Genomic DNA, 26,505 nt, shown 5'->3' on the forward strand with positions numbered 1-26,505 from the left:
TTGATGATGTATGGTTGGGCATTTGAACCTACTTGTTGCCCGCTTTTCATTAATTATGGGTGGACATTCACACCTTGTCGCAGCCAAACACCTCCGCTCCCTGTTTTAATCATGTATGGTTGGACATTTGCACCTTTTCTCACACGCTTTTCTCCAACTATGGTCGGCCATTCACAGCTTCCCCACCATACTTGTATGGTGGGATATTCACACCCACTTGCATCCGAAGACCTCCGCCCCTATTTTTGTTGATATTTAGTTGGTCATTCACACCTTACCTGCTGTTGGTAAACTATGGCCTTCTTGCAGCCAAACACCTCTGATCTCGCTTTTGATGACGTAAGGTTGGATATTCAGACCTTGCTTCACCTGCTTTTCACCAAATATAGTCTGACATTCACACCTTCTTGCAGCCGAACACTTCCGCTCCACCTTTTAGTGTTTTATCACACCTTATTTTTCACCGCATTTCATATATTATGGTTGGAAATTCTCAACCACTCTCATCCGAAGACCTCTCCTCTCGCTTTTGTTAATATATTTGAACTTTAGTCGGACATTCACACCTTCTTGCAGCTGAACCACCTCCGCTCCCTGTTTTGATCATGTATGATCTGGCAATACTACCTTTTCTCACCCGTTTGTGAGTAATTATGGCTGGACATTCACACCTACTTGCAGCTGAACACCACCTCTATCGCTTTTGATGATGGATGGACCGGCATTCTTACCTTTTCTAACACATTTTTCAACAATTATGGTCGGAGATTCACACCTTCTCACAGCCGAACAACTCCGCTCCTGCATTTGATGGTGTATAGTCAGGAATTCTCACCTTTTCTCATCAGCTTTTTGCAAATTATGATCTTACATTCACACCTACTTGCAGTCGAACCGCTCTGCTCCCGCTTTTGATTATGTTTGGTTGGATATTCGAACCTTTTCTTAACTGCTTTTTACAACCTTTGGTCGGACGTTCACACCCTCTTACAGCGGAACACCTCCGCTCCCTCTTTTGATGGTGTATGTTCGGGCATTCGAATCTTTTCTTACCCGCTTTTTACGAACTATGCTTGGACATTCAAACCTTGTAGCCGAACACATCCACTCCTGCTTTTGATGATGTATGGTTGGGCATTCGAACCTACTTGTTGCCCGCTTTTCATTAATTATGGGTGGACATTCACACCTTGTCGCAACCAAACACCTCCGCTACCTGTTTTGATCATGTATGGTTGGACATTTGCACCTTTTCTCACCCGCTTTTCGCAAACTATGGTCGGCCATTCACAGCTTCCTCTCCACCATACTTGTATGGTGAGATATTCACACCCACTTGCATCCGAAGTCCTCCGCCCCAACTTTTGTTTATATTTAGTCGGTCATTCGCACCTTACCCGCTTATGGCAAAACTATGGCCTTCTTGCAGCCAAACACCTCTGATCTCGCTTTTGATGATGTAAGGTTGGGCATTCAGACCTTGCTTCACCTGCTTTTCACGAAATATAGTCGGACATTCACACCTTCTTGCAGCCGAACACTTCCGCTCCACCTTTTAGTGTTCTATCACACTTTTTTTTCCCCCGCATTTTATAGATTATGGTTGGAAATTCTCAACCACTCTCATCCGAAGACCTCTCCTCCCGCTTTTGTTAATATATTTGAACTTTAGTCGGACATTCACACCTACTTGCAGCCGAACACCACCTCTCTCGCTTTTGATGATGTGTGGACCGGCATTCTTACCTTTTATAACACATTTTTCAGCAATTATGGTCGGAGATTCACACCTACTCACAGCCGAACAACTCCGCTCCCGCATTTGATGGTGTATAGTCGGGCATTCTCACCCTTTCTCATCAGCTTTTTGCAAATTATGATCTGACATTCACACCTACTTGCAGTTGAACAGCTCTGCTCCCGCTTTTGATTATGTTTGGTTGGATATTCGAAACTTTTCTTAACTGCGTTTTACAAACTTTGGTCGGACGTTCACACCTTCTTGCAGCCGAACACCTCCGCTTCCGCTTTTGATGGTGTATATTCGGGCATTCAAACCTTTTCTTACCCGCTTTTTACAAACCATGGTCGGACTTTCACACCTTCTTTTAGCCGAAAAACTCCTCTCCCGCTATTGATTGTGTACAGTCGGATATTTTAACCTTTTCTTACCCGCTTTTTACCATCTACGGTCAGACATTCACACCTTCTTACAGCGGAACACCTCCGCTCCCTCTTTTGATGGTGTATGTTCGGGCATTTGAACCTTTTCTTACCCGCTTTTTACAAACTATGGTCGGGCATTCAAACCTTCTTGTAGCCGAACACATCAACTCCTGCTTTTGATCATGTATGGTTGGACATTCGCACCTTTTCTCACCCGCTTTTTCTCATAGACTATTCTACCATCAACAACTTGGAAACCATAATCGCCTCTCTAGATGCAGAAAAAGCATTTGATGGAGTGAACTGGAAATTTTTATTCGCAACATTAAACAAATTCGGGTTTGTGTCACACTTCATCAACTGGATAAGGATATTATATAGCTCCCCAAATGCAAGTGTCAGGACAAATGATCAAACTTCTCCAAGCTTCAGTCTGCAGAGAGGTACAAGACAGGGTTACCAACTTTCTCCCTCACTTTTTGCTATTTTCATCAAACCTTTAGCAGCTGCTATCAGACAAGATAGAAATATTAAAGGCATCCAACCCCAAAATATTGAGCATAAAATAAGTCTTTATGCTGATGATGTATTACTTTTCCTTCAGAACTCACAGATGTCTCTCACTCACACGATCACACTCATAAATAAATTCTCTGCACTTTGTGACTACTCTATCAACTGGTCTAAGACCACAGTTCTGCCCATTAACTGTAGGGTCCAGAATATACCTGCGATCACTTTACAGTCAGGAAATATTAGATATTTAGGCATAAACATTTCCTCCAGGCTCTCAGAGCTAACAAAGCTAAATTATGTGCAATTATTAAAGAGAATAGAGGACGAGCTCTCTCGTTGGAAGTCCTTACCTATATCACTTATGGGGAGAGTTACAACCATTAAAATGATGATACTACCAAAAGTTAACTATTTGTTCTCAATGATCCCCATAAAACCATCTGCTACTTGGTTTAAGTCACTAGATTCATGCATCTCCAAATTTCTGTGGAAAAACAAACCCTTAGTTTAAAAACCCTACAGAAGACCAAGGACAGTGGTGGATTAGATTTACCTCATTTTCAGCACTAGTCCTTTGCCAATAGGTTACAATATATATCAAAATGGTTTAAACCTTGTTGTTGTCACAGTTCCCAGAGACGTTGTAATCGTTGAGGATTCTATATTCACCCCCTCATTAGAGGCACGTGTTGCAGATTGATGACACTGAATCTTCTTCTCTGTTCATTGCTGGCATCATTCCCAGCATCGTAAGTGTTCGTGGCATTGTTAGCCTCTTCTTTTGGATCTTGATATCGAGCATCCTTTTGTATTTCTGGTTTGTCAGTCCTCTCTCTTCGTTCACCGGAGTCTTCGTCTCTTTGTCCTTGAGTTTGGTGATTTTTTCTTCTTTTGATGCCTTGACACAGTGTGACAGGTGATACCACGTGGGAGATCCTTTAACTTGGACTGCTGTCCCTGTGCTGCGAAATGGCTGTGGTGCTCAAATGGTCTCTCCTTCATCATATACACAGTTATTTATACATCACCTTCCACCATGAAGCGTTGTCCCTTTTTGTTTCTCTCTTTGTTCTTAAAATGCTGTTATGCATGTCTAAACCAATCCATTAAATTAGATCATTTTGGCAGTAAAGCGATCTACAATGTGCTTGGTCGCAAAGCTGCTCATCTGTGGTAAACAGCTCTTCAGAAAGGCATTCTTCAATTGATTTCACTAATTTTATGTAATAATTTTGTGATTTCCTACAAAACTACACTTCTTCTCCCATCTGTCTGAGTATTTAATATTGTCTGGGTCCCGTTAAAACATGTATTTTTCCCATCTAATTCCTTGTTTGCTTTAAAACAAGTATTCCCCATTTTCTATCCCTTCAGTAACCAACCAGTTTGTATGGAGTACACTGGAGCAACTTGACTGATCAGTAAAACACTGCTTTTGTTGTCACCGCAAGGCTTCCCCCGTCGGTTGTTTCACTGAGACACTACTGAGTAACTACAACTCAACACAGTTTATACACATAACATTCATATACATACTAACAAACAAACAAACAATTATTTATCGCAATTTTCTCATCTCTGTTTGAACGTACACCCAGGTAAATATTCCTTTAGTCTTGTCATACCGACTATGGACCCATTCATTGTTTAACTTCACTGTTTTGCAAATCCTAATTGAATATTACACATTGACATTGAACTTTACTGGATAAGCAGGTCTTCGTTGCATTCAGCAGCCTATATGTGAGCATCTATGTGTAAGCTGTTCTTCTTTGCATTTATCAGCAGCAAGCAATTCTTCATTGCACATGCATATGAAAATAGTACAACAATTCCAATGCGTTAGCGAAACCTTCTATATCAGGAGTGTCCATCATGATGCTGGGAATAGAACCTCTTTCCCAGAATAGTTCATTACTCAACTCATCATAACTCCGCAATGAGCACATTTCAAAGTATCATTCCTCTACATGTATTCAAAAATCTATGTGTAAATGTTTAATATTTCTTATATTTGTTGATGTCATTCTGTGTGCATGTGGCCTAAACCCAATCTCTGTGTGGCAATTTTAATTTAAACAAGTTGAACTCTGCCTCTGATCATTTAAAAAAGGTGTGTACCAATATCAACCTTTCTCAGGTAATTACTGATCCTACAAAACCAATCTTAAGAGATCCTTCAAGGTTGTCCCTGATTGGCTCAATCTTAACAAATCAAAGGTAGAAAATCTGCAGTATCTGAACTTGGTGTTAGTTATCACTGCTCAATAGCCTGTATCAGAATTGCAAAAATGAAAACATTAGGTCCACGCTTGGTATCCAGATCCTGAAACATCTCCATGAGCAGGATTTTTTTTTAACTGATCTGTTGAATAGTTATACTCATGACACTGTTAAAATCCCAGATGAAGATCTAGCACTTGACCATTTTTGTAAATCTTCTAATTCCATAGTTGATAAACACGCCCCTTTTAAAAAGTATAGAACTTAGAACAGGTCTAGTCCCTGGCTTTCGTCAGAACTGTCTTCTTTACTTAAAAAATAAATAAACCTTGGATGCTAGCTGGGCATATGAGGGACCCGGGTCATTGCCTTGCTTTTAGGAAGCTTAGAAATAAAGGTACAGCAGAAATAAGAAAGGCCAAGTCTGATCATTATCTAAATTTTATTCCCAGAGCTTACTCAGATTTCAGAAAAGTCTGTCCTACTGCTCCTGTTTTTAATTAGACTTCTATGCCTTCGCAGTCGCAGCTTTGTCACTCCTTTTAAGCTTATTGTATGTTCTAAATGTTGTTTTAATCGTGTCTTCAAAAGTTTTTTGTTTTTTTTTGTCTCAGCTATTGTATATGAGATTATTTTCTCCATTTATCTCCAAGTTTAAATAAATGTTATTACTAGTGTGGCACTTTCTATGTCAAGGGGACAGTGGTGGTACTCTGTATGGTTATTTTAGTCACACCCTATGTTCTCATGTTAGCCGTTGTTTTCTTCACTGAGGTTGAGATGAACCCCCTCCTGTTGAGAGAATTCCCCTTTGTAGTCAGACTTTTGCCTCAGAAAACAGTGGTGGGTAAATAATCTTTCCCTACTTCTGAAGGTCGTGGTACAATGTGATAAGTGAATCCAAGAAGTCCTTCAGCTGCTGTGGGTGATGTAAGTAGTACCTGAAATGGACCTTCCCCCCATTGGGCTGGACCAGTTCTTTTTCTTTATCACTTTGATGATGATCCAGTCCCCGGGTTTTACTGTCTTCAGAGATTCCTTCACCGGTTCACCTGGAACAGACTAAACAGAAGAGATCTCTCTACTTGTTAATATTTGTATACTGCTAAGGTTTCTTCTCTTTTTCTTTTTTTCTTCATCATGTCAGTTGATGACTGTGTTTTGACTGTGGGAGTACAAATGGTCTTCCATACCTTTTCTCAAATGGAGTTCATCTTGTGCTAGTTGGAGGATGCATTTTTAGGATGGTAAACAGTAAACCCAATATTTCCCATTTCTTCCATGATTTTTTTCAGTCTTGACTTAATTATTCCATTGTGTCTCTCCACGAAACCTGCTGATTGTGGATGATATGCACAGTCGTTTCTAAGGTCTATTTTAAGTTCTTTGCCATCAGTGAGATGACGTTGTTTACACAGTGTGTCAAATTATCACTGAAGATCTTTTCAGGAATTTCAAATCTAGAAATGATTTATTTTACCCGTGCTTTTGCTACTGAGAGTGCATCGGCTTGTGCACATGGAAATATTTCAGTCCATTTGGTAAAAACCTCTGTTGTCACTGAGCAGAATCGTTTCCCTTAACATTAATTTAGTTCAATGAAATCTACACAATAATGAAATAATGAAATCCAAACAAATATGTTGAAAAAGATACACTGGCTTAGGGAATTATCTTCGTTTTGGTCTTAGATTGCCCTGTTGATTGTATTTTGCACATATTTGACCTGCTAGACAAAACTTTATTCATTTACTTATTCTAAAAATAAATTATTTTAGACCTGGAACGATCCATCTTTTATTTTTTATGGAACTCCAAATGGGAAAGGTTGAGGAGGGAAGTACTGAAGAAGCCAAAAGTGAAGGGAGGGAAAGCAGTACCAGATCTGTATTTGTTTTTAGGAAGTCTCTTTACCTCTGTCCAATTAAAGTGTGCAATTAACCCATCCAAAAACCCAGCGGCAGCTGCAATGGCAAGATTATGGATGGGGGCCTACATGAGAAGATTACGACTTTTACCATCAGACCTGAAAGTACCTGTGTCTTTTAATCTAACAAAAAGTTATGCTTTTATAAAGACAATTTTAAACCATTTTAATTTAGAACAAGAAGATGTACAAGTTTTAACGTGCCATCGATCTTTGCTCTCTGTTGTGCAGGAGCAGGCCCCAGTGAGTCCAGTGCTTGGGCTCACTCTTGGCGAGCCCTCAACAGTTTGGCGCAGTGTGAACCTTTCAGCTCTTCTGAACAGACTTTGGGATTTGTCATGGATGGTGGCTCACGAGATTCTCCCAGTCAGGTCATGCACTCCAGGGGTATGTCGGCGACGGCCACCTGCCCCCGTCCAGGTTGTGGCGCGCCTGAGACGGTGAGGCATTTCTTCTGGGAGTGCAGTGCTGCTGTGGACTTGTGGGCAACAGCCGACTCCTTAAATTTCCCGTACTTACCAGCAAGAGAGGTCCTGTCAGCACAACTGGTGCTTTATGGGGTGAGTCAAAATCAGAACCTCAGGAAAGAGGAATTTGTCAAAAGGTGGCTCACCCTGGCCGCCATCAAAGACGCCATATGGACCTCAAGAAACTTGCTGGTAAGAAGGCACAAGCAGATTCCCCCCGTGGCTGTGATCCAGATGGCAGTAGCAACAGCCCAAGAGGCTGCAGGCCAAGGACGCAGCCACAAAGAAGCATCGCCTCTGTGCTCACTCGGACGAGGGAGCCGGAGTCACACGAAAAAAAGGTCCAAGCAATAGCAGAAGGCAGAGAAGCAATAACTGTCCACTGGTTCACGTCCGAGGGCCCTTCCTGGCACAATGCGCACTTGTAGCAGTGTTCTTTTTATGGCCATAGGTGGCCAGAGTGTCACTTTGCACCTCCGCCCACCCGCTGCACTGAGCACTCTTCAGCCCTTAAATGGCATAACTTTGCACTCCCGCACGCTCCAGCGAGCACCATTCAAGCAACATCGGCACAGTCGCAACAAGTAAGGCAACTCTACTCAGAGAAGTCACTCTGCACAGTAACAAGATTTCTTTTTCACAGACAGAAAGGGCTTCACCCGCAAAGGTAAAGCCTGCCAAAATTAGAAACAACTCATTAGTGCTGCTCTCCACGGAAGTGTTTAGTAAAAGGCGAAAGACTTGTACGTTATGAAGAGAAACCAGAGTACGATTATCCATCACTGCGGGAGCAGGGCATCAGGCTAGTTGGCATAGCCACCTTCCCCATGGTAGGCTTTGCTTGGTTGAGATGCTTGCTCCCCCCCCTTTCTCCTCAGCTGACCAAGTAGGAACAATCGGGCCCTATTCGATGGCTGCCTTGTCTTTTACTCTGTGCAAAAGACAAGGCAGCCACAAACACCACGGGAACACCGTATTGAGGCTTTGTTCTGACCGCTCATTCGGTGTCGCGTTTCTTTCAAGCAATTCTCCCGGTTAGCCCGCAATTGGCTCGCTCCCAGATTCGTGTTAAAGTCCACTTCGCATTCACTCTCTTTTCTCAGCAGATTAAAAGAAAGTTTCATCTTGGGCTCCCTGAAACTTCCATCCTGCACCGCTGTTTGCTTTTGCACAAGAGCAGAGAAGAGCGCACCGTTCCCAGTGGCACTGCAGTACCGGGTCGATGCTTGGAGTGAACGGAGCAAGCTCCTTTTTCAACTCCTATTGCTAAAAATCCATTTAATATGTAGTCCTCGTATAGAGGACATATCAGATATTAAACTGAGTCTTTATGGTGTTATTTCACCCATTAACACTTAAGGTACCTCATACAGTGGCTGTGATATGGTTACTTAACAAAATATCTTTACCAGACATCTCTCCTACATAACTGTTCTTCTTTCACAGCCACACCTTGTTGTCGAGAGATGTGCTACACTTAATCCATCCACACTGCTACCTACCCCACAGATGGAAAGCCTCATGATTGCATGTCAGAAATACCCATCAGTGTTTTACCCAGGCCAGACTTAACTGATACAACGTTGTACTTTGTAGAATGAGAAAAAACTTCTTCAGCAATAAGCATCTCTCGACATATGACGAAATACAGATTTTGCTATAAAATTAATTCCTTCTATCAGCCTGACTTAAAACCGTTTGTCCTCCTTATTTATCCACTTCAAATCGAGTTTGAACAATTAAAAAAATGTTGTAGTTTTAGAAAGAACAACTTAATCTTCAGCAATCAGTATAAAAAGAAGGTAAGATAAGGTGCAAATGCCAACCATACATCACTAAAAGGTGGAGCGGAAGTATTCGGCTGCAAGTAGGTGTGAATGTCCGACCATAATTTGTAAAAAGCTGATGAGAAAGGGTGAGAATGCCCGACTATACACCATGAAATGCGGAAGCGGAGGTGTTCGGCTGCAAGAAGGTGTAAACGCCCGACCAAAGTTTCTAAAAAGCAGTTAAGAAAAGGTTTGAATATCCATCCAAACATAATCATAAGCGGGAGCAGAGCTGTTCGACTGTAAGTAGGTGTGAATGTCAGATCATAATTTGCAAAAAGCTGATGAGAAAGGGTGAGAATGCCCGACTATACATCATCAAATGCGGGAGCGGAGTTGTTCGGCTGTGAGTAGGTGTGAATCTCCGACCATAATTGCTGAAAAATGTATTATAAAAGGTAAGAATGCCGGTCGATACATCATCAAAAGCGGGAGAGGTGGTGTTCGGCTGCAAGTAGGTGGGAATGTCCAGCCATAATTACTCACAAACGGGTGAGAAAAGGTAGTATTGCCAGACCATACATGATCAAAACAGGGAAGAGGAGGTGGTTCAGCTGCAAGAAGGTGTGAATGTCCAACTAAAGTTCAAATATATTAACAAAAGCGGGAGGAGAGGTCTACGGATGAGAGTGGTTGAGAATTTCCAACCATAATCTATGAAATGCGGTGAAAAAAAGTGGGTGTGAATATCCCACCATACAAGTATGGTGGAGAGGAAGCTGTGAATGGCCGACCATAGTTTGCAAAAAACGGGTAAGAAAAGGTTCGAATGCCCGAATATATACCATCAAAAGCGGAAGCGGAGGTGTTCGGCTGCAAGAAGGTGTGAATGTCCGACCAAAGTTTGTAAAAAGCAGTTAAGAAAAGGTTCGAATATCCAACCAAACATAATCTAAAGCGGGAGCAGAGCTGTTCGACTGCAAGTAGGTGTGAATGTCCTCAACGTTTTTCTTTGTTGAAATCGATCTAGACATTGATAAATATGAAGGACAAAGCAGTTTCCACTTGGTTTGAGTGAAGGAATTCATTTTATACATAAAATCCCAAATCGTGCAGAACGTATGAAAAGAAGCTTATTCTCGGATTCCTCGTCCTTCAGTGTTGCACTTTCTTCTACTGCAAAATACAATGTTTTTCTTTGTTGAAGTCGATCTAGACATTGATAAATATGAAGGACAAAGCAATTTTAACTTGGTTAATCTCATTTGTCAAAAGGTGGCTCACCCTGGCCGCCATCAAAGACGCCATATGGACCTCAAGAAACTTGCTGGTAAGAAGGCACAAGCAGATTCCCCCCGTGGCTGTGATCCAGATGGCAGTAGCAACAGCCCAAGAGGCTGCAGGCCAAGGACGCAGCCACAAAGAAGCATCGCCTCTGTGCTCACTCGGACGAAGGAGCCGGAGTCACAAGAAAAAAAGGTCCAAGCAATAGCAGAAGGCAGAGAAGCAATAACTGTCCACTGGTTCACGTCCGAGGGCCCTTCCTGGCACAATGCGCACTTGTAGCGGTGTTCTTTTTATGGCCATAGGTGGCCAGAGTGTCACTTTGCACCTCCGCCCACCCGCTGCACTGAGCACTCTTCAGCCCTTAAATAGCATAACTTTGCACTCCCGCACGCTCCAGCGAGCACCAATCAAGCAACATCGGCACAGTCGCAACAAGTAAGGCAACTCTACTCAGAGAAGTCACTCTGCACAGTAACAAGATTTCTTTTTCACAGACAGAAAGGGCTTCACCCGCAAAGGTAAAGCCTGCCAAAATTAGAAACAACTCATTAGTGCTGCTCTCCACGGAAATGTTTAGTAAAAGGCGAAAGACTTGTACGTTATGAAGAGAAACCAGAGTACGATTATCCATCACTGCGGGAGCAGGGCATCAGGCTAGTTGGCATAGCCACCTTCCCCATGGTGAGCTTTGCTTGGTTGAGACGCTTGCTCCCCCCCCTTGCTCCTCGGCTGACCAAGTAGGAACAATCGGGCCCTATTCGATGGCTGCCTTGTCTTTTACTCTGTGCAAAAGACAAGGCAGCCACAAACACCACGGGAACACCGTATTGAGGCTTTGTTCTGACCGCTCATTCGGTGTCGCGTTTCTTTCAAGCAATTCTCCCGGTTAGCCCGCAATCGGCTCGCTCCCAGAGTCGTGTTAAAGTCCACTTCGCATTCACTCTCTTTTCTCAGCAGATTAAAAGAAAGTTTCATCTTGGGCTCCCTGAAACTTCCATCCTGCACCGCTGTTTGCTTTTGCACAAGAGCAGAGAAGAGCGCACCGTTCCCAGTGGCACTGCAGTACCGGGTCGATGCTTGGAGTGAACGGAGCAAGCTCCTTTTTCAACTCCTATTGCTAAAAATCCATTTAATATGTAGTCCTCGTATAGAGGACATATCAGATATTAAACTGAGTCTTTATGGTGTTATTTCACCCATTAACACTTAAGGTACCTCATACAGTGGCTGTGATATGGTTACTTAACAAAATATCTTTACCAGACATCTCTCCTACATAACTGTTCTTCTTTCACAGCCACACCTTGTTGTCGAGAGATGTGCTACACTTAATCCATCCACACTGCTACCTACCCCACAGATGGAAAGCCTCATGATTGCATGTCAGAAATACCCATCAGTGTTTTACCCAGGCCAGACTTAACTGATACAACGTTGTACTTTGTAGAATGAGAAAAAACTTCTTCAGCAATAAGCATCTCTCGACATATGACGAAATACAGATTTTGCTATAAAATTAATTCCTTCTATCAGCCTGACTTAAAACCGTTTGTCCTCCTTATTTATCCACTTCAAATCGAGTTTGAACAATTAAAAAAATGTTGTAGTTTTAGAAAGAACAACTTAATCTTCAGCAATCAGTATAAAAAGAAGGTAAGATAAGGTGCAAATGCCAACCATACATCACTAAAAGGTGGAGCGGAAGTATTCGGCTGCAAGTAGGTGTGAATGTCCGACCATAATTTGTAAAAAGCTGATGAGAAAGGGTGAGAATGCCCGACTATACACCATGAAATGCGGAAGCGGAGGTGTTCGGCTGCAAGAAGGTGTAAACGCCCGACCAAAGTTTCTAAAAAGCAGTTAAGAAAAGGTTTGAATATCCATCCAAACATAATCATAAGCGGGAGCAGAGCTGTTCGACTGTAAGTAGGTGTGAATGTCAGATCATAATTTGCAAAAAGCTGATGAGAAAGGGTGAGAATGCCCGACTATACATCATCAAATGCGGGAGCGGAGTTGTTCGGCTGTGAGTAGGTGTGAATCTCCGACCATAATTGCTGAAAAATGTATTATAAAAGGTAAGAATGCCGGTCGATACATCATCAAAAGCGGGAGAGGTGGTGTTCGGCTGCAAGTAGGTGGGAATGTCCAGCCATAATTACTCACAAACGGGTGAGAAAAGGTAGTATTGCCAGACCATACATGATCAAAACAGGGAAGAGGAGGTGGTTCAGCTGCAAGAAGGTGTGAATGTCCAACTAAAGTTCAAATATATTAACAAAAGCGGGAGGAGAGGTCTACGGATGAGAGTGGTTGAGAATTTCCAACCATAATCTATGAAATGCGGTGAAAAAAAGTGGGTGTGAATATCCCACCATACAAGTATGGTGGAGAGGAAGCTGTGAATGGCCGACCATAGTTTGCAAAAAACGGGTAAGAAAAGGTTCGAATGCCCGAATATATACCATCAAAAGCGGAAGCGGAGGTGTTCGGCTGCAAGAAGGTGTGAATGTCCGACCAAAGTTTGTAAAAAGCAGTTAAGAAAAGGTTCGAATATCCAACCAAACATAATCTAAAGCGGGAGCAGAGCTGTTCGACTGCAAGTAGGTGTGAATGTCCTCAACGTTTTTCTTTGTTGAAATCGATCTAGACATTGATAAATATGAAGGACAAAGCAGTTTCCACTTGGTTTGAGTGAAGGAATTCATTTTATACATAAAATCCCAAATCGTGCAGAACGTATGAAAAGAAGCTTATTCTCGGATTCCTCGTCCTTCAGTGTTGCACTTTCTTCTACTGCAAAATACAATGTTTTTCTTTGTTGAAGTCGATCTAGACATTGATAAATATGAAGGACAAAGCAATTTTAACTTGGTTAATCTCATTTGTCAAAAGGTGGCTCACCCTGGCCGCCATCAAAGACGCCATATGGACCTCAAGAAACTTGCTGGTAAGAAGGCACAAGCAGATTCCCCCCGTGGCTGTGATCCAGATGGCAGTAGCAACAGCCCAAGAGGCTGCAGGCCAAGGACGCAGCCACAAAGAAGCATCGCCTCTGTGCTCACTCGGACGAAGGAGCCGGAGTCACAAGAAAAAAAGGTCCAAGCAATAGCAGAAGGCAGAGAAGCAATAACTGTCCACTGGTTCACGTCCGAGGGCCCTTCCTGGCACAATGCGCACTTGTAGCGGTGTTCTTTTTATGGCCATAGGTGGCCAGAGTGTCACTTTGCACCTCCGCCCACCCGCTGCACTGAGCACTCTTCAGCCCTTAAATAGCATAACTTTGCACTCCCGCACGCTCCAGCGAGCACCAATCAAGCAACATCGGCACAGTCGCAACAAGTAAGGCAACTCTACTCAGAGAAGTCACTCTGCACAGTAACAAGATTTCTTTTTCACAGACAGAAAGGGCTTCACCCGCAAAGGTAAAGCCTGCCAAAATTAGAAACAACTCATTAGTGCTGCTCTCCACGGAAGTGTTTAGTAAAAGGCGAAAGACTTGTACGTTATGAAGAGAAACCAGAGTACGATTATCCATCACTGCGGGAGCAGGGCATCAGGCTAGTTGGCATAGCCACCTTCCCCATGGTGAGCTTTGCTTGGTTGAGACGCTTGCTCCCCCCCCTTGCTCCTCGGCTGACCAAGTAGGAACAATCGGGCCCTATTCGATGGCTGCCTTGTCTTTTACTCTGTGCAAAAGACAAGGCAGCCACAAACACCACGGGAACACCGTATTGAGGCTTTGTTCTGACCGCTCATTCGGTGTCGCGTTTCTTTCAAGCAATTCTCCCGGTTAGCCCGCAATCGGCTCGCTCCCAGAGTCGTGTTAAAGTCCACTTCGCATTCACTCTCTTTTCTCAGCAGATTAAAAGAAAGTTTCATCTTGGGCTCCCTGAAACTTCCATCCTGCACCGCTGTTTGCTTTTGCACAAGAGCAGAGAAGAGCGCACCGTTCCCAGTGGCACTGCAGTACCGGGTCGATGCTTGGAGTGAACGGAGCAAGCTCCTTTTTCAACTCCTATTGCTAAAAATCCATTTAATATGTAGTCCTCGTATAGAGGACATATCAGATATTAAACTGAGTCTTTATGGTGTTATTTCACCCATTAACACTTAAGGTACCTCATACAGTGGCTGTGATATGGTTACTTAACAAAATATCTTTACCAGACATCTCTCCTACATAACTGTTCTTCTTTCACAGCCACACCTTGTTGTCGAGAGATGTGCTACACTTAATCCATCCACACTGCTACCTACCCCACAGATGGAAAGCCTCATGATTGCATGTCAGAAATACCCATCAGTGTTTTACCCAGGCCAGACTTAACTGATACAACGTTGTACTTTGTAGAATGAGAAAAAACTTCTTCAGCAATAAGCATCTCTCGACATATGACGAAATACAGATTTTGCTATAAAATTAATTCCTTCTATCAGCCTGACTTAAAACCGTTTGTCCTCCTTATTTATCCACTTCAAATCGAGTTTGAACAATTAAAAAAATTTTGTAGTTTTAGAAAGAACAACTTAATCTTCAGCAATCAGTATAAAAAGAAGGTAAGAAAAGGTGCAAATGCCAACCATACATCACTAAAAGGTGGAGCGGAAGTATTCGGCTGCAAGTAGGTGTGAATGTCCGACCATAATTTGTAAAAAGCTGATGAGAAAGGGTGAGAATGCCCGACTATACACCATGAAATGCGGAAGCGGAGGTGTTCGGCTGCAAGAAGGTGTGAACGCCCAACCAAAGTTTCTAAAAAGCAGTTAAGAAAAGGTTTGAATATCCATCCAAACATAATCATAAGCGGGAGCAGAGCTGTTCAACTGTAAGTAGGTGTGAATGTCAGATCATAATTTGCAAAAAGCTGATGAGAAAGGGTGAGAATGCCTGACTATACATCATCAAATGCGGGAGCGGAGTTGTTCGGCTGTGAGTAGGTGTGAATCTCCGACCATAATTGCTGAAAAATGTATTATAAAAGGTAAGAATGCCGGTCGATACATCATCAAAAGCGGGAGAGGTGGTGTTCGGCTGCAAGTAGGTGGGAATGTCCAGCCATAATTACTCACAAATGGGTAAGAAAAGGTAGTATTGCCAGACCATACATGATCAAAACAGGGAGCGGAGGTGGTTCAGCTGCAAAAAGGTGTGAATGTTCGACTAAAGTTTGTAAAAAGCGGGTAAGATAAGGTGCGAATGCCCGACAATGTATGATCAAAAGAGGGAGTGGAGGTGTTCAGCTGCAAGAAGGTCTGAATGTCCTTCAATAATTGCTAGAGAAAATTAAAGAAATTTTTCGAAAATCAAACCGCACATGATCATAAGCAGGAGTGGAGGTGTTCAGCTGCAAGAAGGTTTGAATGTCCGAGCATAGTTTGTAAAAAGCGGGTAAGAAAAGGTGCCAATGCCCGAACATACACCATCAAAAGAGGGAGCGGAGGTGTTCCGCTGTAAGAAGGTGTGAATGTCCGACCATAGTTGGTAAAAAGCGGGTAAGAAAAGGTTAAAATACCCGACTGTACACAATTAAAAGAGGGAGCGGAGTTGTTCAGCTAAGAGAAGGTGTGAAAGTCCGACCATGGTTTGTAAAAAGCGGGTAAGAAAACGTTCGTATGCCCGAATATACACCATCAAAAGCGGAAGCGGAGGTGTTCGGCTGCAAGAAGGTGTGAACGTCCGACCAAAGGTTGTAAAAAGCAGTTAAGAAAAGGTTCGAATATCCAACCAAACATAATCAAAAGCGGGAGCAGAGCTGTTCGACTGCAAGTAGGTGTGAATGTCAGATCATAAATTGCAAAAAGCTGATGAGAAAAGGTGAGAATTCCTGACTATACACCATCAAATGCGGGAGCGGAGTTGTTCGGCTGTGAGAAGGTGTGAATCTCCGACCATAATTGTTGAAAAATGTGTTAGAAAAGGTAAGAATGCCGGTCCATCCATCATCAACAGCGAGAGAGGTGGTGTTCGGCTGCAAGTAGGTGTGAATGTCCAGCCATAATTACTCACAAACGGGTGAGAAAAGGTAGTATTGCCAGACCATACATGATCAAAACAGGGAAGAGGAGGTGGTTATGCTGCAAGAAGGTGTGAATGTCCAACTAAAGTTCAAATATATTAACAAAAGCGGGAGGAGAGGTCTACGGATGAGAGTGGTTGAGAATTTCCAACCATAATCTATGAAATGCGGTGAAAAAAAGTGGGTGTGAATATCCCACCATACAAGTATGGTGGAGAGGAAGCTGTGAATGGCCGACCATAGTTTGCAAAAAACGGGTAAGAAAAGGTTCGAATGCCCGAATATATACCATCAAAAGCGGAAGCGGAGGTGTTCGGCTGCAAGAAGGTGTGAATGTCCGACCAAAGTTTGTAAAAAGCAGTTAAGAAAAGGTTCGAATATCCAACCAAACATAATCTAAAGCGGGAGCAGAGCTGTTCGACTGCAAGTAGGTGTGAATGTCCTCAACGTTTTTCTTTGTTGAAATCGATCTAGACATTGATAAATATGAAGGACAAAGCAGTTTCCACTTGGTTTGAGTGAAGGAATTCATTTTATACATAAAATCCCAAATCGTGCAGAACGTATGAAAAGAAGCTTATTCTCGGATTCCTCGTCCTTCAGTGTTGCACTTTCTTCTACTGCAAAATACAATGTTTTTCTTTGTTGAAGTCGATCTAGACATTGATAAATATGAAGGACAAAGCAATTTTAACTTGGTTAATCTCATTTGTCAAAAGGTGGCTCACCCTGGCCGCCATCAAAGACGCCATATGGACCTCAAGAAACTTGCTGGTAAGAAGGCACAAGCAGATTCCCCCCGTGGCTGTGATCCAGATGGCAGTAGCAACAGCCCAAGAGGCTGCAGGCCAAGGACGCAGCCACAAAGAAGCATCGCCTCTGTGCTCACTCGGACGAAGGAGCCGGAGTCACAAGAAAAAAAGGTCCAAGCAATAGCAGAAGGCAGAGAAGCAATAACTGTCCACTGGTTCACGTCCGAGGGCCCTTCCTGGCACAATGCGCACTTGTAGCGGTGTTCTTTTTATGGCCATAGGTGGCCAGAGTGTCACTTTGCACCTCCGCCCACCCGCTGCACTGAGCACTCTTCAGCCCTTAAATAGCATAACTTTGCACTCCCGCACGCTCCAGCGAGCACCAATCAAGCAACATCGGCACAGTCGCAACAAGTAAGGCAACTCTACTCAGAGAAGTCACTCTGCACAGTAACAAGATTTCTTTTTCACAGACAGAAAGGGCTTCACCCGCAAAGGTAAAGCCTGCCAAAATTAGAAACAACTCATTAGTGCTGCTCTCCACGGAAGTGTTTAGTAAAAGGCGAAAGACTTGTACGTTATGAAGAGAAACCAGAGTACGATTATCCATCACTGCGGGAGCAGGGCATCAGGCTAGTTGGCATAGCCACCTTCCCCATGGTGAGCTTTGCTTGGTTGAGACGCTTGCTCCCCCCCCTTGCTCCTCGGCTGACCAAGTAGGAACAATCGGGCCCTATTCGATGGCTGCCTTGTCTTTTACTCTGTGCAAAAGACAAGGCAGCCACAAACACCACGGGAACACCGTATTGAGGCTTTGTTCTGACCGCTCATTCGGTGTCGCGTTTCTTTCAAGCAATTCTCCCGGTTAGCCCGCAATCGGCTCGCTCCCAGAGTCGTGTTAAAGTCCACTTCGCATTCACTCTCTTTTCTCAGCAGATTAAAAGAAAGTTTCATCTTGGGCTCCCTGAAACTTCCATCCTGCACCGCTGTTTGCTTTTGCACAAGAGCAGAGAAGAGCGCACCGTTCCCAGTGGCACTGCAGTACCGGGTCGATGCTTGGAGTGAACGGAGCAAGCTCCTTTTTCAACTCCTATTGCTAAAAATCCATTTAATATGTAGTCCTCGTATAGAGGACATATCAGATATTAAACTGAGTCTTTATGGTGTTATTTCACCCATTAACACTTAAGGTACCTCATACAGTGGCTGTGATATGGTTACTTAACAAAATATCTTTACCAGACATCTCTCCTACATAACTGTTCTTCTTTCACAGCCACACCTTGTTGTCGAGAGATGTGCTACACTTAATCCATCCACACTGCTACCTACCCCACAGATGGAAAGCCTCATGATTGCATGTCAGAAATACCCATCAGTGTTTTACCCAGGCCAGACTTAACTGATACAACGTTGTACTTTGTAGAATGAGAAAAAACTTCTTCAGCAATAAGCATCTCTCGACATATGACGAAATACAGATTTTGCTATAAAATTAATTCCTTCTATCAGCCTGACTTAAAACCGTTTGTCCTCCTTATTTATCCACTTCAAATCGAGTTTGAACAATTAAAAAAATTTTGTAGTTTTAGAAAGAACAACTTAATCTTCAGCAATCAGTATAAAAAGAAGGTAAGAAAAGGTGCAAATGCCAACCATACATCACTAAAAGGTGGAGCGGAAGTATTCGGCTGCAAGTAGGTGTGAATGTCCGACCATAATTTGTAAAAAGCTGATGAGAAAGGGTGAGAATGCCCGACTATACACCATGAAATGCGGAAGCGGAGGTGTTCGGCTGCAAGAAGGTGTGAACGCCCAACCAAAGTTTCTAAAAAGCAGTTAAGAAAAGGTTTGAATATCCATCCAAACATAATCATAAGCGGGAGCAGAGCTGTTCAACTGTAAGTAGGTGTGAATGTCAGATCATAATTTGCAAAAAGCTGATGAGAAAGGGTGAGAATGCCTGACTATACATCATCAAATGCGGGAGCGGAGTTGTTCGGCTGTGAGTAGGTGTGAATCTCCGACCATAATTGCTGAAAAATGTATTATAAAAGGTAAGAATGCCGGTCGATACATCATCAAAAGCGGGAGAGGTGGTGTTCGGCTGCAAGTAGGTGGGAATGTCCAGCCATAATTACTCACAAATGGGTAAGAAAAGGTAGTATTGCCAGACCATACATGATCAAAACAGGGAGCGGAGGTGGTTCAGCTGCAAAAAGGTGTGAATGTTCGACTAAAGTTTGTAAAAAGCGGGTAAGATAAGGTGCGAATGCCCGACAATGTATGATCAAAAGAGGGAGTGGAGGTGTTCAGCTGCAAGAAGGTCTGAATGTCCTTCAATAATTGCTAGAGAAAATTAAAGAAATTTTTCGAAAATCAAACCGCACATGATCATAAGCAGGAGTGGAGGTGTTCAGCTGCAAGAAGGTTTGAATGTCCGAGCATAGTTTGTAAAAAGCGGGTAAGAAAAGGTGCCAATGCCCGAACATACACCATCAAAAGAGGGAGCGGAGGTGTTCCGCTGTAAGAAGGTGTGAATGTCCGACCATAGTTGGTAAAAAGCGGGTAAGAAAAGGTTAAAATACCCGACTGTACACAATTAAAAGAGGGAGCGGAGTTGTTCAGCTAAGAGAAGGTGTGAAAGTCCGACCATGGTTTGTAAAAAGCGGGTAAGAAAACGTTCGTATGCCCGAATATACACCATCAAAAGCGGAAGCGGAGGTGTTCGGCTGCAAGAAGGTGTGAACGTCCGACCAAAGGTTGTAAAAAGCAGTTAAGAAAAGGTTCGAATATCCAACCAAACATAATCAAAAGCGGGAGCAGAGCTGTTCGACTGCAAGTAGGTGTGAATGTCAGATCATAAATTGCAAAAAGCTGATGAGAAAAGGTGAGAATTCCTGACTATACACCATCAAATGCGGGAGCGGAGTTGTTCGGCTGTGAGAAGGTGTGAATCTCCGACCATAATTGTTGAAAAATGTGTTAGAAAAGGTAAGAATGCCGGTCCATCCATCATCAAAAGCGAGAGAGGTGGTGTTCGGCTGCAAGTAGGTGTGAATGTCCAGCCATAATTACTCACAAACGGGTGAGAAAAGGTAGTATTGCCAGACCATACATGATCAAAACAGGGAAGCGGAGGTGGTTCAGCTGCAAGAAGGTGTGAATGTCCAACTAAAGTTCAAATATATTAACAAAAGCGGGAGGAGAGGTCTACGGATGAGAGTGGTTGAGAATTTCCAACCATAATCTATGAAATGCGGTGAAAAAAAGTGGGTGTGAATATCCCACCATACAAGTATGGTGGAGAGGAAGCTGTGAATGGCCGACCATAGTTTGCAAAAAACGGGTAAGAAAAGGTTCGAATGCCCGAATATATACCATCAAAAGCGGAAGCGGAGGTGTTCGGCTGCAAGAAGGTGTGAATGTCCGACCAAAGTTTGTAAAAAGCAGTTAAGAAAATGTTCGAATATCCAACCAAACATAATCAAAAGCGGGAGCAGAGCTGTTCGACTGCAAGTAGGTGTGAATGTCCTCAACGTTTTTCTTTGTTGAAATCGATCCAGACATTGATAAATATGAAGGACAAAGCAGTTTCCACTTGGTTTGAGTGAAGGAATTCATTTTATACATAAAATCCCAAATCGTGCAGAACGTATGAAAAGAAGCTTATTCTCGGATTCCTCGTCCTTCAGTGTTGCACTTTCTTCTACTGCAAAATACAATGTTTTTCTTTGTTGAAGTCGATCTAGACATTGATAAATATGAAGGACAAAGCAATTTTAACTTGGTTTGAGTGAAGGAATTCATTTTATACATAAAATCCCAAATCATGCAGAACGTATCAAAAGAAGCTTATTCTCGGATTCCTAAACCTCCAGTGTTGCAATTTACTATACTGCAAAATACAACGTTGTTCTTTGTTGAAATCGATTTAGACATTGATAAATATGAAGGACAAAGCAGTTTCCACTGCCGGTCCATCCATCATCAAAAGCGAGAGAGGTGGTGTTCGGCTGCAAGTAGGTGTGAATGTCCAGCCATAATTACTCACAAACGGGTGAGAAAAGGTAGTATTGCCAGACCATACATGATCAAAACAGGGAAGCGGAGGTGGTTCAGCTGCAAGAAGGTGTGAATGTCCAACTAAAGTTCAAATATATTAACAAAAGCGGGAGGAGAGGTCTACGGATGAGAGTGGTTGAGAATTTCCAACCATAATCTATGAAATGCGGTGAAAAAAAGTGGGTGTGAATATCCCACCATACAAGTATGGTGGAGAGGAAGCTGTGAATGGCCGACCATAGTTTGCAAAAAACGGGTAAGAAAAGGTTCGAATGCCCGAATATATACCATCAAAAGCGGAAGCGGAGGTGTTCGGCTGCAAGAAGGTGTGAATGTCCGACCAAAGTTTGTAAAAAGCAGTTAAGAAAATGTTCGAATATCCAACCAAACATAATCAAAAGCGGGAGCAGAGCTGTTCGACTGCAAGTAGGTGTGAAGGTCTTTCTTTATAAAATGAATTCCTTCACTCAAACCAAGTGGAAACTGCTTTGTCCTTCATATTTATCAATGTCTAGATCGATTTCAACAAAGAACAACGTTGTGGACATTCACACCTACTTGCAGTCGAACAGCTCTGCTCCCGCTATTGATTATGTTTGGTTGGATATTGGAACCTTTTCTTAACTGCTTTTTACAAACCATGGTCGGACTTTCACACCTTCTTGTAGCCGAACAATTCCCCCCCTTCTATTGATTGTGTACAGTCGGGTATTTTAACCTTTTCTTACCCGCTTTTTACCAACTATGGTCGGACATTCACACCGTCTTACAGCGGAACACCTCCGCTCCCTCTTTTGATGGTGTAAGTTCGGGCATTCGAACCTTTTCTTACCCGTTTTCTACAAACTATGCTCGGACATTCAAACCTTCTTGTAGCCGAAGAGATCCACTCCTGCTTTTGATGATGTATGGTTGGGCATTTGAACCTACTTGTTGCCCGCTTTTCATTAATTATGGGTGGACATTCACACCTTGTCGCAGCCAAACACCTCCGCTCCCTGTTTTAATCATGTATGGTTGGACATTTGCACCTTTTCTCACCCGCTTTTCGCAAACTATGGTCGGCCATTCACAGCTTCCTCTCCACCATACTTGTATGGTGAGATATTCACACCCACTTGCATCCGAAGTCCTCCGCCCCAACTTTTGTTTATATTTAGTCGGTCATTCGCACCTTACCCGCTTATGGCAAAACTATGGCCTTCTTGCAGCCAAACACCTCTGATCTCGCTTTTGATGATGTAAGGTTGGGCATTCAGACCTTGCTTCACCTGCTTTTCACCAAATATAGTCGGACATTCACACCTTCTTGCAGCCGAACACTTCCGCTCCACCTTTTAGTGTTCTATCACACTTTTTTTTCCCCCGCATTTTATAGATTATGGTTGGAAATTCTCAACCACTCTCATCCGAAGACCTCTCCTCCCGCTTTTGTTAATATATTTGAACTTTAGTCGGACATTCACACCTACTTGCAGCCGAACACCACCTCTCTCGCTTTTGATGATGTGTGGACCGGCATTCTTACCTTTTATAACACATTTTTCAGCAATTATGGTCGGAGATTCACACCTACTCACAGCCGAACAACTCCGCTCCCGCATTTGATGGTGTATAGTCGGGCATTCTCACCCTTTCTCATCAGCTTTTTGCAAATTATGATCTGACATTCACACCTACTTGCAGTTGAACAGCTCTGCTCCCGCTTTTGATTATGTTTGGTTGGATATTCGCACCTGTTCTTAACTGCTTTTTACAAACTTTGGTTGGACGTTCACACCTTCTTTTAGCCGAACACATCCACTCCTGCTTTTGATGATGTATGGTTGGGCATTCGCACTTTTTTTTTACCCATTTTTCAGAAATTATGGGTGGACATTCACACCTTCTTGCAGCTGAACACCTCCTCTCCCAATTATGATCATGTGCGGTTTGATTTTCGAAAATTTTCTTTCATGTTCTCCAGCAATTATTGATGGACATTCAGACCTTCTTGCAGCTGAACACCTCCACTCCCTCTTTTGATCATACATTGTCGGGCATTCGAACCTTGTCTTACCCGCTTTTTACAAACTTTAGTCGAACATTCACACCTTTTTGCAGCTGAACCACCTCCGCTCCCTGTTTTGATCATGTATTGTCTGGCAATACTACCTTTTGTTACCCATTTGTGAGTAATTATGGCTGGACATTCCCACCTTCTTGCAGCCGAACACCTCCGCTTCCGCTTTTGATGGTGTATATTCGGGCATACGAACCTTTTCTTACCCGCTTTTTAGAAACCATGGTCGGACTTTCACACCTTCTCTTTGCTGAACAACTCCGCTCCCTCTTTTGATTGTGTACAGTCGGGTATTTTAACCTTTTCTTACCCGCTTTTTACCAACTATGGTTGGACATTCACACCTTCTTACAGCGGAACACCTCCGCTCCCTCTTTTGATCGTGTATGTTCGGGCATTGGCACCTTGTCTTACCCATTTTTCAGTAATTATGGGTGGACATTCACACCTTCTTGCAGCTGAACACCTCCTCTCCTGTTTATGATCATGCGCGGTTTGATATTCGAAAATTTTCTTTCATGTTTTCTAGCAATTATCGATGGACATTCAGACCTTCTTGCTGCTGAACACCTCCGCTCCCTCTTTTGATCATACATTGTCGGGCATTCACACCTTGTCTTACCCGCTTTTTAGAAACCATGGTCGGACTTTCACACCTTTTAGTAGCCGAACAACTCCGCTTCCCTGTTTTGATCATGTATGGTCTGGCAATACTACCTTTTCTCACCCGTTTGTGAGTAATTATGGCTGGACATTCACACCTACTTGCAGCCGAACACCACCTCTCTCGCTTTTGATGATGGATGGACCGGCATTCTTACCTTTTCTAACACATTTTTCAACAATTATGGTCGGAGATTCACAGCTTCTCACAGCCGAACAACTCCGCTCCCGCATTTGATGGTGTATAGTCAGGAATTCTCACCTTTTCTCATCAGCTTTTTGCAATTTATGATCTGACATTCACACCTACTTGCAGTCGAACAGCTCTGCTCCCGCTTTTGATTATGTTTGGTTGGATATTCGAACCTTTTCTTAACTGCTTTTTACAACCTTTGGTCGGACGTTCACACCTTCTTGAAGCTGAACACCTCCGCTTCCGTTTTTGATGGTGTATATTCGGGCATACGAACCTTTTCTTACCCGCTTTTTACAAACTATGGTCGGACATTCACACCTTCTCTTAGCTGATCAACTCCGCTGCCTCTTTTGATTGTGTACAGTTGGGTATTTTAACATTTTCTTACCCGCTTTTTACCAACTATGGTCGGACATTCACACCCTCTTACAGCGGAACACCTCCGCTCCCTCTTTTGATGGTGTATGTTCGGGCATTCGAATCTTTTCTTACCCGCTTTTTACGAACTATGCTCGGACATTCAAACCTTGTAGCCGAACACATCCACTCCTGCTTTTGATGATGTATGGTTGGGCATTCGAACCTACTTGTTGCCCGCTTTTCATTAATTATGGGTGGACATTCACACCTTGTCGCAACCAAACACCTCCGCTACCTGTTTTGATCATGTATGGTTGGACATTTGCACCTTTTCTCACCCGCTTTTCGCAAACTATGGTCGGCCATTCACAGCTTCCTCTCCACCATACTTGTATGGTGAGATATTCACACCCACTTGCATCCGAAGTCCTCCGCCCCAACTTTTGTTTATATTTAGTCGGTCATTCGCACCTTACCCGCTTATGGCAAACTATGGCCTTCTTGCAGCCAAACACCTCTGATCTCGCTTTTGATGATGTAAGGTTGGGCATTCAGACCTTGCTTCACCTGCTTTTCACCAAATATAGTCGGACATTCACACCTTCTTGCAGCCGAACACTTCCGCTTCACCTTTTAGTGTTTTATCACACCTTTTTTTTCACAGCATTTCATATGTTATGGTTGGAAATTCTCAACCACTCTTATCCGAAGACCTCTCCTCTCGCTTTTGTTAATCTATTTGAACTTTAGTCGGACATTCACACCTTCTTGCAGCTGAACCACCTCCGCTCCCTGTTTTGATCATGTATGATCTGGCAATACTACCTTTTCTCACCCGTTTGTGAGTAATTATGGCTGGACATTCACACCTACTTGCAGCTGAACACCACCTCTATCGCTTTTGATGATGGATGGACCGGCATTCTTACCTTTTCTAACACATTTTTCAACAATTATGGTCGGAGATTCACACCTTCTCACAGCCGAACAACTCCGCTCCCGCATTTGATGGTGTATAGTCAGGAATTCTCACCTTTTCTCATCAGCTTTTTGCAAATTATGATCTTACATTCACACCTACTTGCAGTCGAACAGCTCTGCTCCCGCTTTTGATTATGTTTGGTTGGATATTCGAACCTTTTCTTAACTGCTTTTTACAACCTTTGGTCGGACGTTCACACCTTCTTGAAGCTGAACACCTCCGCTTCCGTTTTTGATGGTGTATATTCGGGCATACGAACCTTTTCTTACCCGCTTTTTACAAACCATGGTCGGACATTCACACCTTCTCTTAGCTGAACAACTCCGCTGCCTCTTTTGATTGTGTACAGTCGGGTATTTTAACATTTTCTTACCCGCTTTTTACCAACTATGGTCGGACATTCACACCCTCTTACAGCGGAACACCTCCGCTCCCTCTTTTGATGGTGTACGTTCGGGCATTCGAACCTTTTCTTACCCGCTTTTTACAAACCATGGTCGGACATTCACACCTTCTCTTAGCTGAACAACTCCGCTGCCTCTTTTGATTGTGTACAGTCGGGTATTTTAACATTTTCTTACCCGCTTTTTACCAACTATGGTCGGACATTCACACCCTCTTACAGCGGAACACCCCCGCTCCCTCTTTTGATGGTGTACGTTCGGGCATTCGAATCTTTTCTTACCCGCTTTTTACGAACTATGCTCGGACATTCAAACCTTCTTGTAGCCGAACACATCCACTCCTGCTTTTGATGATGTATGGTTGGGCATTCGAACCTACTTGTTGCCCGCTTTTCATTAATTATGGGTGGACATTCACACCTTGTCGCAACAAAACACCTCCGCTACCTGTTTTGATCATGTATGGTTGGACATTTGCACCTTTTCTCACCCGCTTTTCGCAAACTATGGTCGGCCATTCACAGCTTCCTCTCCACCATACTTGTATGGTGAGATATTCACACCCACTTGCATCCGAAGTCCTCCGCCCCCACTTTTGTTTATATTTAGTCGGTCATTCGCACCTTACCCGCTTATGGCAAAACTA

The 26,505-nt window shown here is 43.2% G+C and overlaps 8 non-coding genes across 8 annotated transcripts; all 8 read right to left on the minus strand.

The window, feature by feature from the left end:
- Positions 1-7,956: 7,956 nt before the first annotated feature.
- On the minus strand, positions 7,957-8,069 carry LOC140302594 (U5 spliceosomal RNA). The gene has a single exon (XR_011915049.1). It is a non-coding gene; the product is annotated as a U5 spliceosomal RNA (small nuclear RNA).
- A 411-nt stretch (positions 8,070-8,480) lies between these two features.
- On the minus strand, positions 8,481-8,663 carry LOC140302695 (U2 spliceosomal RNA). Its single transcript, XR_011915140.1, has one exon. It is a non-coding gene; the product is annotated as a U2 spliceosomal RNA (small nuclear RNA).
- A 2,200-nt stretch (positions 8,664-10,863) lies between these two features.
- Positions 10,864-10,976, minus strand: LOC140302635 (U5 spliceosomal RNA). Its single transcript, XR_011915087.1, has one exon. It is a non-coding gene; the product is annotated as a U5 spliceosomal RNA (small nuclear RNA).
- A 411-nt stretch (positions 10,977-11,387) lies between these two features.
- LOC140302698 (U2 spliceosomal RNA) lies at positions 11,388-11,570 on the minus strand. The gene has a single exon (XR_011915142.1). It is a non-coding gene; the product is annotated as a U2 spliceosomal RNA (small nuclear RNA).
- A 2,200-nt stretch (positions 11,571-13,770) lies between these two features.
- Positions 13,771-13,883, minus strand: LOC140302595 (U5 spliceosomal RNA). Its single transcript, XR_011915050.1, has one exon. It is a non-coding gene; the product is annotated as a U5 spliceosomal RNA (small nuclear RNA).
- A 411-nt stretch (positions 13,884-14,294) lies between these two features.
- LOC140302699 (U2 spliceosomal RNA) lies at positions 14,295-14,477 on the minus strand. Its single transcript, XR_011915143.1, has one exon. It is a non-coding gene; the product is annotated as a U2 spliceosomal RNA (small nuclear RNA).
- A 3,137-nt stretch (positions 14,478-17,614) lies between these two features.
- On the minus strand, positions 17,615-17,727 carry LOC140302596 (U5 spliceosomal RNA). The gene has a single exon (XR_011915051.1). It is a non-coding gene; the product is annotated as a U5 spliceosomal RNA (small nuclear RNA).
- A 411-nt stretch (positions 17,728-18,138) lies between these two features.
- On the minus strand, positions 18,139-18,321 carry LOC140302700 (U2 spliceosomal RNA). Its single transcript, XR_011915144.1, has one exon. It is a non-coding gene; the product is annotated as a U2 spliceosomal RNA (small nuclear RNA).
- Positions 18,322-26,505: the final 8,184 nt, after the last annotated feature.

This window comes from Leuresthes tenuis, unplaced genomic scaffold (genome assembly GCF_036924035.1).
Source record: "Leuresthes tenuis unplaced genomic scaffold, fLeuTen1.0.hap1 SCAF_2, whole genome shotgun sequence".
Classification (NCBI taxonomy): Eukaryota; Metazoa; Chordata; class Actinopteri; order Atheriniformes; family Atherinopsidae; genus Leuresthes; species Leuresthes tenuis.